This window comes from Schistocerca nitens, chromosome 5, assembly GCF_023898315.1.
Source record: "Schistocerca nitens isolate TAMUIC-IGC-003100 chromosome 5, iqSchNite1.1, whole genome shotgun sequence".
NCBI lineage: Eukaryota > Metazoa > Arthropoda > Insecta > Orthoptera > Acrididae > Schistocerca > Schistocerca nitens.
Genome location: NC_064618.1, coordinates 153,340,915 through 153,354,624, shown reverse-complemented (window position 1 = coordinate 153,354,624; position 13,710 = coordinate 153,340,915). Strand labels below are relative to the sequence as shown.

The following is a 13,710-nucleotide window of genomic DNA, read 5'->3' as shown; positions in this document are numbered from 1 at the left end:
GTCTCGAATAATAAAGTCCACTTCTCATAAAATTGTTGTGATATGATTATTAATTGCCAAAGACATATGTTCAGTATTTATGACGAGTTACATTTAGGACAGACTGAATGCTTGTCTACATGATATCCCAGACATCAAGGGCAAAACTATACAACCAGGAGAGGATAATAAAATAAAATATTTTGGGATCAAGAACCAATGGTCATATACAGAAATTTCATGCAGTATGGTGTATTTCATGAGCAATTGTGTGAGGCATCTTGTTAAGAATTGTTTATATTTCATAGAAGACAAATGACTATCATATCAATGCTGGCGACAAAAGAATTAAAAACAATATCTGTTCATCTGTGATGTGTCCAATGTAGAATTTACCATTGTTTACTTTCCATGACAGTTTGTAAAAGATGGAACATTACTTGTAACAAGAACTTGCAGACACAGATGTAATGTGTGGGAGCAGCAAAATATAAAACCGGGAAAGCTGAATGAATGTGCAAAGAGAGGTTCGCAAAGGGAGCACCCAGGCTGGAAGAAATTTATCATCCCAGATCAGGCACAGCTCTTAGGTAAAGGCTCTGAGGTACAGCTGCCCACAAAGATATATTAAATAACATATAATAAAGTGAAACAATGTATTACAGAATTTAAGTTATTTGGATGCATTTGGAATATTTCGCACATGAATTTAAATGACAGTCAACACTTTTCGGACTGTTGACAATGAGTGATGTTTTTCAAACATGTAGTAGCTAATATTCAGCCTGTACTTTGAAATGTCAGTTACCTCTATGCAGCAGAGGACTGGGGCATGGCTTCCACAGCGTACAGTTCTATGAACTTGCTAAAGGTTCTGTTCATTCAGCCTAAGAGACTTCTACCAATCGTCGCATGAATTTTCACATTCCACTGCCTACAACAAAAGGAACTCAACAAAGCAGCTGAACCTTTGCTTTCAAATTCCTGTCTCTGTATGTATCTATTACACTTTTAAGGGTCATTAATCAACAATTTTAATATTTTTAGAGCATTTTAAATACAGTATTTTGTTTCTGGCACTGGTAATTCTATCCATGGATGGAAAGGCATGCAAATTTTGTAAATTTCTCACTAGAATACAACAACATAAGTTGCACCACTTAGCAAGCATTTGAAGAATGATTAGAGGAAATAAACACATGAAACATGTCCATTACCTTTAATTGCTAAGTATTTCATTGCCTGATGATGGCTTTTGTGACATAATGTATGTTATTAGCAAAGTTTTTTTTTGTGAGTGAATTGTGCTCAAGTTCCTGGGTGTTTTATTTCTTGTGAATAACTGTAGCATACCTGAGTCTGAAAACAGCACAATATGAATCCAGTGTGCAATTTATTAAGCATAACTCTGGAACATGAGCTTAGGGTGAAGTAGAGTAACCTGGTTTGCCAAGGTCTGACCTGAATATCAATCAAAAACAGAACTAGTGAGGACCCAAAATCAGAATAAACAGAGATACTTCGATCAGTAAAAATACAACTTCCACCTTTATCTGTTAATGTTCCTTTACTACCAAACAGCAAAATAAAAAGAATTAAAAATAAATGTTTTACAATGTGGTTGTGTTGAACTTCAAGCACACATACAACCTGTTTTACATCATTGTGCTTAAGTAAATGCAGATACTTACCCACTCATGTGTAACGGGACACCCAGGAACTTAAAATCAATGTGAGGATACAGTAGTCAGCAATATATGGGCTCTGTAGATATATCATTCACTGTAAGTCCCCCGATCTTGTTACTGGTGCTGTATACTTTGTTTCTAGAGAGACTGGACTCACTGAGCACCCGTGGACATGAGTTCCTTCTAGGCTCACTCTGACCAAGGTCAGCCAACACAGAAATTTGGGATTCATAATGCAACAGGCAGTGGGAAATGCCCTCTGCCTGACCAACTGAAGGAACAGAGAGAAAACTTAAAAATTCTGTCAAAGAAACCAAAAGTTCATTCATGACCCACACTTGGATATTCCTTCAAGAAACATTCTGTATGGTCAAGGACAGAGGTTGAGATGGTGTAAAACAAGGTATGGAGTTTATAAATGCCAGACAACAACTTCTTACTGAGGCGCCATTAGTGCCTCTTGCCACACATCATCAATCTGAGGTGTCACTTTATTTCCAACATTCGTCCTGGGTAATGTACCATGACTTACATGAGTACAAAGTTTGCAGTCTGTCAAACAGGTGACAGTGAAAGGTACTATGTGCACAAGAGCACAAGCACTGAAGTCTATTTCTCTATTGGAATTAAACAATGGAAAATTGCTACTCATCATATAGCGGGGATGTTGAGTCGCAGACAGGCACAACAAAAAGATTGTAAATCAAAGTTTTCAGCGAAACAGGACTTCATCAGAATAGACAATATACACACAACACACTCACGCAAACACAACTCACACAACCAGAGTCTATGTCTTGCCTTGGCTGCCAGACTGTGGTTTTGTGTGTGTGTGTGTGTGTGTGTGTTGTGTGTGTGTGTGAGAGAGAGAGAGAGAGAGAGAGAGAGAGAGAGAGGGAGAGAGAGAGCGTGTGTGCATATGTTGTCTATTCTGATGAAGGCCTGTTTGGCCGAAAGCTTTGTTTGACCATCTGTGCCTATCTGCAACTCAGCATCTCCACTACATGGTGAGTGGCAACTACCCTTCTCATAGTATTGTCTCCACTGAAATTCCTACACTGATAACAGACCTCAACCTGTCACAGTTTAGCATGACAATTATGTATAGAGCTCTGTAACTGTTCACACATATTTTGTTGTTATTTATTAAATATTTTTTATTTTCTATTTTAATGTAACATCATGAAATAACATGCTGGATGTCAAATAAAATAAATCTTTTATGGTCTTTAAAGACAAATAATCCAGTTTACATCATTTTCCAACCCTATAAATGATTTCCTGGCCATTTCAGTTAATTTTAAACAAATAAGCAGCGAATTTGCTTTACCAGTTCCATATTAACTTTTTATAAAATAACAGTCTGTTAGAACTTCTAGTTTAACAAGTATATTTAGGAACGACACTACAACACATATATGTCACAGAGTAAGTTAACATGTGTACACGTTAGCGTTCAGATAAGCACTGAGTCTCAGTCTAGCGGCCGCTGCTCGGCTGGCCGCTTAGGTGGCGCCGCTGCTGCATGGCTGGCAGGCAGACAGCGCCGCACGTAGAGGACGTGCGTAATTGCGCGGCGGCACTTTAAATGATCGGCGAGTCACAACACTTTTCCCCCCTTTGAAATTGTTGCACTGGTCTTGATGGATGTGTCCTGGAGATGGCTGACGTCCATAGGCGTTGTGTGACTCGACGTAAAGTCTCGAGGAGGAGGCTTCCCGTACGGACGGAAGTGTCCCCGATGATAACGGGTCGAGATGACAGGAGACGTAGGGGTCGAATCTGCTGGGGCCCCACGCACCAATCTGCCCATTGCGGCAAGTCCAGTTGATATGACAGGAGACATGGACGATGCGTCAGCGTCTGTTGGAGGAGGAGGCGAGCAGATGTACTCTGACACTGGTTGGTCCTCCGGTTCCCGCATGGGCACGTCGTCTGGTGGCATCCGTTCTGGTGCTGGCATCGCGATGACGGGTAGAGGGCGGCGTTGTGAGTATGGAGATGTGCCAAGATCCCGAGCATCAGGGAGAGTCAAGGGTGGTGTGGCGGCATTCGGAACAGGTGTTGTTGGCACCCGAGGCCGAAGCTGGTCCGAATGACGCACTGCAACACCTGTGTCCGTCTGGATTTCATACAGGCGTCTGCCACGGTGTCTTAAGATGCGGCCCGGGCTCCATTTTGGCCGCCTGCCATATCCCCGTACCCAGACGAGGTCGTCGGCGGTGAACCGGCCAAGTGACGGCACCCGCGGCCGGGAGGTGGGAGGCCGCAGAAGATGAAGTAGAGTGCGGGGCTGTCGGCCATGTAAGAGCTCAGCCGGGCTGTGATCGCCCATGGGGGTGAAACGGTAAGACGCCAGGAACTGGAGAAGCGCCTCATCAGCAGCAGAAGAAGTCAGAAGTTTCCGCATTTGAGCCTTAAACGTGCGGACCAGTCGTTCAGCCTCACCGTTGGATTGTGGATGGAACGGCGGGGCCGTGACATGCGTAACACCGTGACGAGCACAAAAATCCGCAAAGTCAGAAGAGGCAAATTGCAGACCATTATCAGTAACAAGAGTAGAGGGGAGGCCTTCCAAAGAAAAAATGCGGGCGAGAGCACTGGTGGTTGCCGCGGTGGTAGGTGACGTGCAACGGACAATGAAAGGAAAGTTAGAGTAGGCGTCAATTACGAGGAGCCAATAAGTACCTAAAAAGGGTCCCGCAAAATCAGCATGAATGCGCTCCCAGGGCTTCTCAGGCGAAGGCCACGGTGACAAAGATGACTTCGGGGCAGCGGCCTGTGACGCACAAGGGCCGCAGGCAGCGACCATGTGTACGATTTCAGAGTCGATGCCAGGCCAGTACACATGACGGCGCACCAGAGATTTGGTGCGCGACACACCCCAGTGCCCCTGGTGAAGGAGGCGCAAGACCGAAGCACGCAAAGACGCGGGGACCACAACACGCGGCGAAACATTGTCAGTGGAGAGGAGGATAACACCATCCCTAGCCGTGAGGCGGTAGCGCAAAGGGTAGTAGTTCCGCAACGGATCAGAAGACTTAGCGGACGGGCGATCAGGCCAACCCGTCTGAATACAGCGTAAAACCCAGGAGAGGGTAGGGTCAGAACCCGTAGCAGCCGCCAGCCTGTCCCCAGTGATGGGGAACCCGTCCACAACCCGCTGCTCGGCAACATCCAGGTGGAAACACAAAAGTTCGTCCCTATCGAATGCCTGATCAGGGCCCATGGGGAGGCGAGACAAAGCATCAGCATTCGCATGTTGAGCCGTTGGCCGGAAATGAATCTCATAGTTGAAACGGGACAAGTAAAGAGCCCAACGCTGGAGGCGGTGTGCAGCCTTGTCGGGAAGTGACGTTGATGGGTGAAACAAGGAAACAAGTGGTTTGTGATCCGTAACAAGATGAAATTTTGTGCCATAGAGAAAAACACCAAACTTATGAAGAGCATAAATGATGGCCAAAGCTTCTTTCTCAATCTGAGAATACTTTTGTTGGGCATCCGTGAGCGTTTTGGAGGCATAAGCAATGGGTTGTTCCGAACCGTCAGAAAAACGGTGTGCAAGGACTGCCCCAACCCCGTAGTGAGAGGCATCTGTAGCAAGGACAAGATGTTGGCCAGGTCGATAAGTAGCTAGGCACGGGGCCTGTATCAGCATAGTCTTCAATTTCTGGAAAGCCGCGTCACATGACGCGGACCAGTGAAAAGGCACGTTTTTATGCAACAGGCGATGCAACGGCTGAGCCACCGACGCTGCGGACGGTAAAAACTTGTGATAGTATGCTATTTTCCCCAAGAAGGCCTGCAGTTCCTTAACAGACGTAGGGCGAGGAAGGGCATCGATCGCAGCGACAGTTTGTTGAAGCGGACGAATACCATCCCGAGAGAGTTGAAACCCCAAGTACGTGATAGATGCCTGAAAAAATTGTGATTTCTGAAGGTTACACTTAAGACCTGCAGTCTGTAAGACAGTAAAAAGTGTGTGGAGATTTTGAAGATGTTCGTCAGTGGTGGAGCCCGTGACAACAATGTCGTCCATGTAATTGATACACCCAGGGACAGGGAGCAATAATTGTTCCAAGAATCGCTGAAAGAGAGCAGGGGCGCTAGCAACCCCGAATGGCAGGCGTTGGTATTGATAGAGGCCGAAAGGCGTGTTAAGGACCAGAAACTGCCGGGAAGCAGCGTCGAGAGGAAGTTGATGATAAGCTTCTGACAGGTCAATTTTAGAAAAATACTGCCCTCCAGCGAGTTTAGTGAACAGTTCTTCAGGACGGGGCATAGGGTAAGTGTCAATGAGGCATTGAGCATTTACCGTGGCTTTGAAATCGCCACAGAGACGAATAGCACCATTGGGCTTGGCAACTACAACGACAGGAGAGGACCACTCACTGGAAGTGACAGGAAGCAAGACCCCTGAAGTAGTGAGACGATCCAACTCCTGTTTGACCCGATCACGAAGGGCCACAGGAACGGGCCGAGCCCGAAAAAACTTAGGCCGAGCAGTGGGTTTGAGCGTGATATGAGCTTCAAAGTCGTGTGCACGGCCTAACCCAGGAGAAAAAATGGACGAAAAGGTCGTCGACAAAGAATCCAGTTTAGCATAAGGAATAGCGTCGGAGACAATATTGACAGAGTCATCTATGGAGAACCCAAAAACGCGGAAGGCATCGAAACCAAAAAGATTTTCTGCGGTGCCCTGGTCGACCACAAATATGGGAACAGTGCGAACGACGGATTTGTAAGATACCTCAGCATTAAACTGTCCCAAGAGAGAAATCTTCTGTTTATTGTACGTCCGTAATTGCCGAGTGACAGGGGACAGGAGTGGAGAATCCAGCTGAAGATACGTCTGAGAATTAATTATAGTGGCGGTAGAACCGGTATCCACTTGCATGCGACCATCTCGACCAAGGATTTGGACAGTGAGGAATAACTTCCCGGAAAGGGAAGAAGTGCAATTGACAGACAACACAGAATCAGAATCAGCGTCATGTTCATGGACGTCATTTATGCGGTCGGATTTACAAACGGAAGACACGTGACCTTTCTTTTTGCAATTGTGACACACAGCCCAACGTTGTGGACAATCCTCGCGTGAATGTTTCGTAAAACACCTTGGACATGAAGGAAGTTGCCGGGGATTTTGCTGCAGTTTCTTAGGGGTTTGTTTACGGCTTGGCCGAGGCTGCGCGTGGGAGCGCACTGCGGCCACGTCGGCCGGCGGGGGCGCGCCGCGCGCGTCGTCAACAGCGCACAGAGGTTGTATTTCCCCGACGTCACCCCACGCTTCTATTTGTGCCCCAGCGGCGTGAGAAATTTCAAAAGACTGCGCAATGGAGAGAACTTCATCTAAAGTCGGATTCGCCAACTGAAGGGCACGTTGCCGAACTTCTTTGTTGGGCGCCGACCGGATAATAGCATCCCGTACCATGGAATCGGCATAGGATTCTTTGTAAACATCAGTAACAAAGTGACACTTTCGACTGAGGCCGTGAAGTTCAGCAGCCCAAGCGCGATAAGATTGATTGGGTTGTTTGTGACAACGATAAAATGCAACACGAGAGGCTACCACATGCGTTTGCTTTTGAAAATAGACCGACAGAAGGGAACACATTTCAGCAAAGGACAAAGACGCAGGATCCTTCAAAGGGGCCAATTGCGACAACAACCGATACATTTGAGGCGAAATCCAGGAAAGGAACAGAGACTTACATGCTTGTTCGTCCGAGACATAAAATGCCAAGAAGTGCTGTCGAAGACGTTTTTCATAATCCGACCAGTCTTCTGCCGTCTCGTCGTAAGGAGGAAAAGGAGGTACAGCCAACGACGAGAACCGGCCCGCATTTGACGCCGCGACGAAATCGCGAATCGCCGCCGTTAGAAGCGTTTGCTGTTCAAGGAGATTTTGCAAGAGTTGCTCGACAGTAGCCATGGAACCCTGTGAGTCAACGGTGAAAAGGAAAAATCCACTACCTCGTCGCCAATTGTTAGAACTTCTAGTTTAACAAGTATATTTAGGAACGACACTACAACACATATATGTCACAGAGTAAGTTAACATGTGTACACGTTAGCGTTCAGATAAGCACTGAGTCTCAGTCTAGCGGCCGCTGCTCGGCTGGCCGCTTAGGTGGCGCCGCTGCTGCATGGCTGGCAGGCAGACAGCGCCGCACGTAGAGGACGTGCGTAATTGCGCGGCGGCACTTTAAATGATCGGCGAGTCACAACACAGTCATTCAACCTTCATACAGAAAGAATGTGAAAGTAGTGTTTTCGGTCAGAAATTCAAATACAATTAGAATCCCATATAATGTGTTCCACATTGTGAACAGGGTTTTGTGTGTGTGAAACAGAGGTTCTTTAAAGGAAAGATTGTAAAAGAGTTTGCAGGTGCACAAGAGAACTGCAGTGCAACACAGAGAAAACCATGTATGGATGTCATGTTGAAGACAATCTGGGCTTTATGCAAAACATGTAAATAATGGTATAATTTTGTACTTTTGAAGAAATCATCAAAAGGAAATACATATTTTACTGAATATCACTTCTCTTAAGCCAATGCGCTACAAAAGACTCTGTGAACATTATGAAGCAAATTTTGATACAGACAGTAGCACTGGACTTCAATCAGTGCCTCTTTGCCCATATCAAATGAACCTGTTTGTTTACAAAACTGAAAGAAAACTTTACAAACTGTTATGTTATACAACCACTTCCCTGAGTGCTCAATTAACAATGAGTAGTCTCCAATCCATGTTTCTAGCTGTGAACTTAAGCATCACTATAATCTTCCAAGGAAGCAAATAAAGTATGGAATAAACAATGTGGTGTACAGACTGACATGAAATTCCCAACTCGACATTGATTGTACACTTTTAAAAGAGGAGGAGTCAAAGCCACTGATATGGTTTAAACATTTTCTGGCAATGCAAACATTTGCAACACTTAGCAATTATTCATCAAAATAGACAATTTGCATTCAAACTGATGATTTAGACTTAGTACTGTGCTCATTAACCCCACCATGTAGCTGAGTGAGTACTGAAATATATCTGCAATACTTCCCCATTTTGTGCAACAGTCTACATTCCTTCATCCAACATTATTCCAATGTATTTGGTTGTGCTCTTAACGCTAAAGACATGATTTCCACTATGCATACAATGTGAAAAATGATATACAAGTTTATGAATAAAATTAAATAAGACGGCATTTCTTATGCCACCCTGGGAGTGTAACTGTCAACCTAAGACAGATTCACAAACTATGCAAAGAAAAATTAAAAGTCAAACTGGCAATTTAGTAGACTTGATGTGGAATATCTGTAAAGGGCAGTCAAATTAAAATGAGACAAGATGAAAAAACAGTAATTAAGCCATTTATTACTTCAAAAGTGATCACTACAACTGTTAATACACTTACCCCACTGTAAGATAAGATGGTTAGTGTCTTTTTGGACAAATATTTGAGGTTGCCTAAAGGGACTATGATTGTACATATGCCTGGCCACATGCTGCCAACAGACTACATTACAGAAGTTCTGCTGGGAAGCCCTTACACATCCTCTGTACCAGGGCCGGCCGTGGCATGCGAAACTTCATGTGGGCCACGTGTGCAGGCCACATGTGGGCCAAAGCTCTGTCTGTCTCGGCTTTGCTTGTTCCTTCCCAGAATTACTTGGTACAGTGTGACATTTCCCTTGTATAGTGGTGTGGCATTTGTTGTCTGGCATCACTCAATTCAGTTTGGCAGAATCATGGCATCTCAACGGTTTGCCCTTTGTTATATGTTCATTGATTGAATGTCCACAGACACAGTGGCTTTTTACACAAAAAGGAGCAGTCTAACAATTTGTCATCAATAGCCTCTTGGGTAAAATATTCCGGAGGTAAAATAGTCCAACATTCGGATCTCCGGGCGGGGACTACTCAAGAGGACGTTGTTATCAAGAGAAAGAAAACTGGCATTCACGGATCGGAGCGTGGAATGTCAGATCCCTTAATCGGGCAGGTAGGTTAGAAAATTTAAAAAGGGAAATGGATAGGTTAAAGTTAGATATAGTGGGAATTAGTGAAGTTCGTTGGCAGGAGGAACAAGACTTTTGGTCAGGTGATTACAGGGTTATAAATACAAAATCAAATAGGGGTAATGCAGGAGTAGGTTTAATAATGAATAAAAAAATAGGAGTGCGGGTTAGCTACTACAAACAGCATAGTGAACGCATTATTGTGGCCAAGATAGACACAAAGCCCATGCCTACTACAGTAGTACAAGTTTATATGCCAACTAGCTCTGCAGATGATGAAGAAATTGATGAAATGTATGACGAGATAAAAGAAATTATTCAGGTAGTAAAGGGAGACGAAAATTTAATAGTCATGGGTGACTGGAATTCGTCAGTAGGAAAAGGGAGAGAAGGAAACATAGTAGGTGAATATGGATTGGGGGGAAGAAATGAAAGAGGAAGCCGCCTTGTAGAATTTTGCACAGAGCATAACTTAATCATAGCTAAAAAAGAAGGTTGTATACCTGGAAGAATCCTGGAGATACTAATAGGTATCAGATAGATTATATAATCGTAAGACAGAGATTTAGGAACCAGGTTTTAAATTGTAAGACATTTCCAGGGGCAGATGTGGATTCTGACCACAATCTATTGGTTATGAACTGCAGATTGAAACTGAAGAAACTGCAAAAAGGTGGGAATTTAAGGAGATGGGACCTGGATAAACTGAAAGAACCAGAGGTTGTAGAGAGTTTCAGGGAGAGCATAAGGGAACTATTGACAGGAATGGGGGAAAGAAATACAGTAGAAGAAGAATGGGTAGCTCTGAGGGATGAAGTAGTGAAGGCAGCAGAGGATCAAGTAAGTAAAAAGACGAGGGCTAATAGAAATCCTTGGGTAACAGAAGAAATATTGAATTTAATTGATGAAAGGAGAAAATATAAAAATGCAGTAAATGAAGCAGGCAAAAAGGAATACAAACGTCTCAAAAATGAGATCGACAGGAAGTGCAAAATGGCTAAGCAGGGATGGCTAGAGGACAAATGTAAGGATGTAGAGGCTTGTCTCACTAGGGGTAAGATAGATACTGCCTACAGGAAAATTAAAGAGACCTTTGGAGAGAAGAGAACCACTTGTATGAATATCAAGAGCTCAGATGGCAACCCAGTTCTAAGCAAAGAAGGGAAGGCAGAAAGGTGGAAAGAGTATATAGAGGGTTTATACAAGGGCGATGTACTTGAGGACAATATTATGGAAATGGAAGAGGATGTAGATGAAGATGAAATGGGAGATAAGATACTGCGTGAAGAGTTTGACAGAGCACTGAAAGACCTGAGTCGAAACAAGGCCCCGGGAGTAGACAACATTCCATTAGAACTACTGATGGCCTTGGGAGAGCCAGTCATGACAAATCTCTACCATCTGGTGAGCAAGATGTATGAGACAGGCGAAATACCCACAGACTTCAAGAAGAATATAATAATTCCAATCCCAAAGAAAGCAGGTGTAGACAGATATGAAAATTACCAAACTATCAGTTTAATAAGTCACAGATGCAAAATACTAACGCGAATTCTTTACAGACGAATGGAAAAACTGGTAGAAGCGGACCTCGGGGAAGATCAGTTTGGATTCCGTAGAAATGTTGGAACATGTGAGGCAATAATAACCTTACAACTTATCTTAGAAGAAAGATAAGAAAAGGCAAACCTACGTTTCTAGCATTTGTAGACTTAGAGAAAGCTTTTGACAACGTTAACTGGAATACTCTCTTTCAAATTCTGAAGGTGGCAGGGGTAAAATACAAGGAGCGAAAGGCTATTTACAATTTGTACAGAAACCAGATGGCAGTTATAAGAGTCAAGGGGAATGAAAGGTAAGCAGTGGTTGGGAAAGGAGTGAGACAGGGTTGTAGCCTCTCCCCGATGTTATTCAATCTGTATATTGAGCAAGCAGTAAAGGAAACAAAAGAAAAATTCGGAGTAGGTATTAAAATTCATGGAGAAGAAGTAAAAACTTTGAGGTTCGCCAATGACATTGTAATTCTGTCAGAGACAGCAAAGGACTTGGAAGAGCAGTTGAATGGAATAGACAGTGTCTTGAAAGGAGGATATAAGATGAACATCAACAAAAGCAAAACGAGGATAATGGAATGTAGTCAAATTAAATCGGGTGATGCTGAGGGGATTAGATTAGGAAATGAGACACTTAAAGTAGTAAAGGAGTTTTGCTATTTAGGGAGTAAAATAACTGATGATGGTCGAAGTAGAGAGGATATAAAATGTAGACTGGCAATGGCAAGGAAATCGTTTCTGAAGAAGAGAAATTTGTTAACATCTAGTATAGATTTAAGTGTCAGGAAGTCGTTTCTGAAAGTATTTGTATGGAGTGTAGCCATGCATGGAAGTGAAACATGGACGATAACCAGTTTGGACAAGAAGAGAATAGAAGCTTTCGAAATGTGGTGCTACAGAAGAATGCTGATCACGTAACTAATGAGGAGGTATTGAATAGGATTGGGGAGAAGAGAAGTTTGTGGCACAACTTGACTAGAAGAAGGGATCGGTTGGTAGGACATGTTTTGAGGCATCAAGGGATCACAAATTTAGCATTGGAGGGCAGCGTGGAGGGTAAAAATCATAGAGGGAGACCAAGAGATCAATACACTAAGCAGATTCAGAAGGATGTAGGTTGCAGTAGGTACTGGGAGATGAAGAAGCTTGCACAGGATAGAGTAGCATGGAGAGCTGCATCAAACCAGTCTCAGGACTGAAGACCATAACAACAACAACAGCCTTTAAAAATGAATTGGAATGGCAGAAGAGAGGGATGAGAATTATCAGTATATATTATGCAACCGCATAAGCAATGGGTACTGCAAATTTGCTATGAAATGATATTACAAACTCACACATAAAGAATTTTAAAAATTTAGTTGACAATGAAAGCACAAAAAATTACAATGATCAACAGCCGGGATTCATTGTTCTGTACATGAAGAAGCACTTTGAGCTAAATTTGCAGGCACACAGGATGTGAAGGAATTGGTGGTAAGAAGAACAAAATTTCTGAACTCGCTCACATTCTTTTCATGTCAGTTGCAACTGTTTTCAATGGAACTGAATGAAGAGTATTACTGCAAAGTATGTTGGTTAAGTCAAGGGGCATGCCTAGAATGATGGTTTGATTTCAAATTCACTATTGTTGAATATATGAAGGAAATATGAGAGCAGGAATTAAAAGAAGTAAATGTGGAATGGATTGCAGACCTCACATTTCAAGTGGACTTCATTGCACATTGCCCGTGGTAAGACACTGCTAAGTGAGGAACAATTAATTTCTGATTTAATGTAAATGAATTTAAAAAGAAATTCACATTGTGCAAGGGACAAATTCTGACAACAACCTCCGTCCATTTCCCTAAGCTCACAGTCATTAAAGAAAACACCAGGTATGAAGAATTCATTGTGGCTTTCAAAGAATTACGTGGATAGTCTACTAAATGTTTTGAGGGCACTGCAATCTTACAACCATTTCTGAGTTGTTTTCGAGACCGTTTGCCATTTCAGTTGGAAGTGCCCCTGTGGAAGTGCAAATGTAACTAACTGAGCTACAAGGTAATTCCTGTTTCAAAGGCAAATCTTTTTCTGCTAAACTGTCCAGGACATCTACATTGCTTTCCTCCGGTACAGCTTCCATGTCTGCATACTGAGGTCGCAAAAGTGCCACAATATTTCAACTGATGTATTTCTGTGAAAGACCTTTTTTGAAAACTAAATAAGTCACAATTATTTGGTAACCTGAATGTGAAAATCTATTAAACTGTTTGCGCCTGTCATACGCTGACAGTTTGTACCTGATAAAAATTATATTATGTCTTCAGTGCACCAAAAATTATTAAATAACACTGAAAATTTATTTATTTGTGATCTATGTTGTTGAGAAATATAAATTATAAAACCAAGTTGTATGCAGCACAAGTGCACAACCATTTAAATGTGGCATGTTCACAGTTTCCCATTGACCTCCTCCTTG

At 43.1% G+C, this 13,710-nt stretch overlaps 1 protein-coding gene across 1 annotated transcript in view; it reads right to left on the bottom strand.

Annotated features, from left to right (window-relative positions):
- LOC126260200 (esterase OVCA2) overlaps nt 1-13,710 on the bottom strand; it is a 48,075-nt gene that overhangs the window by 1,322 nt on the left and 33,043 nt on the right. The window lies entirely within an intron of this gene.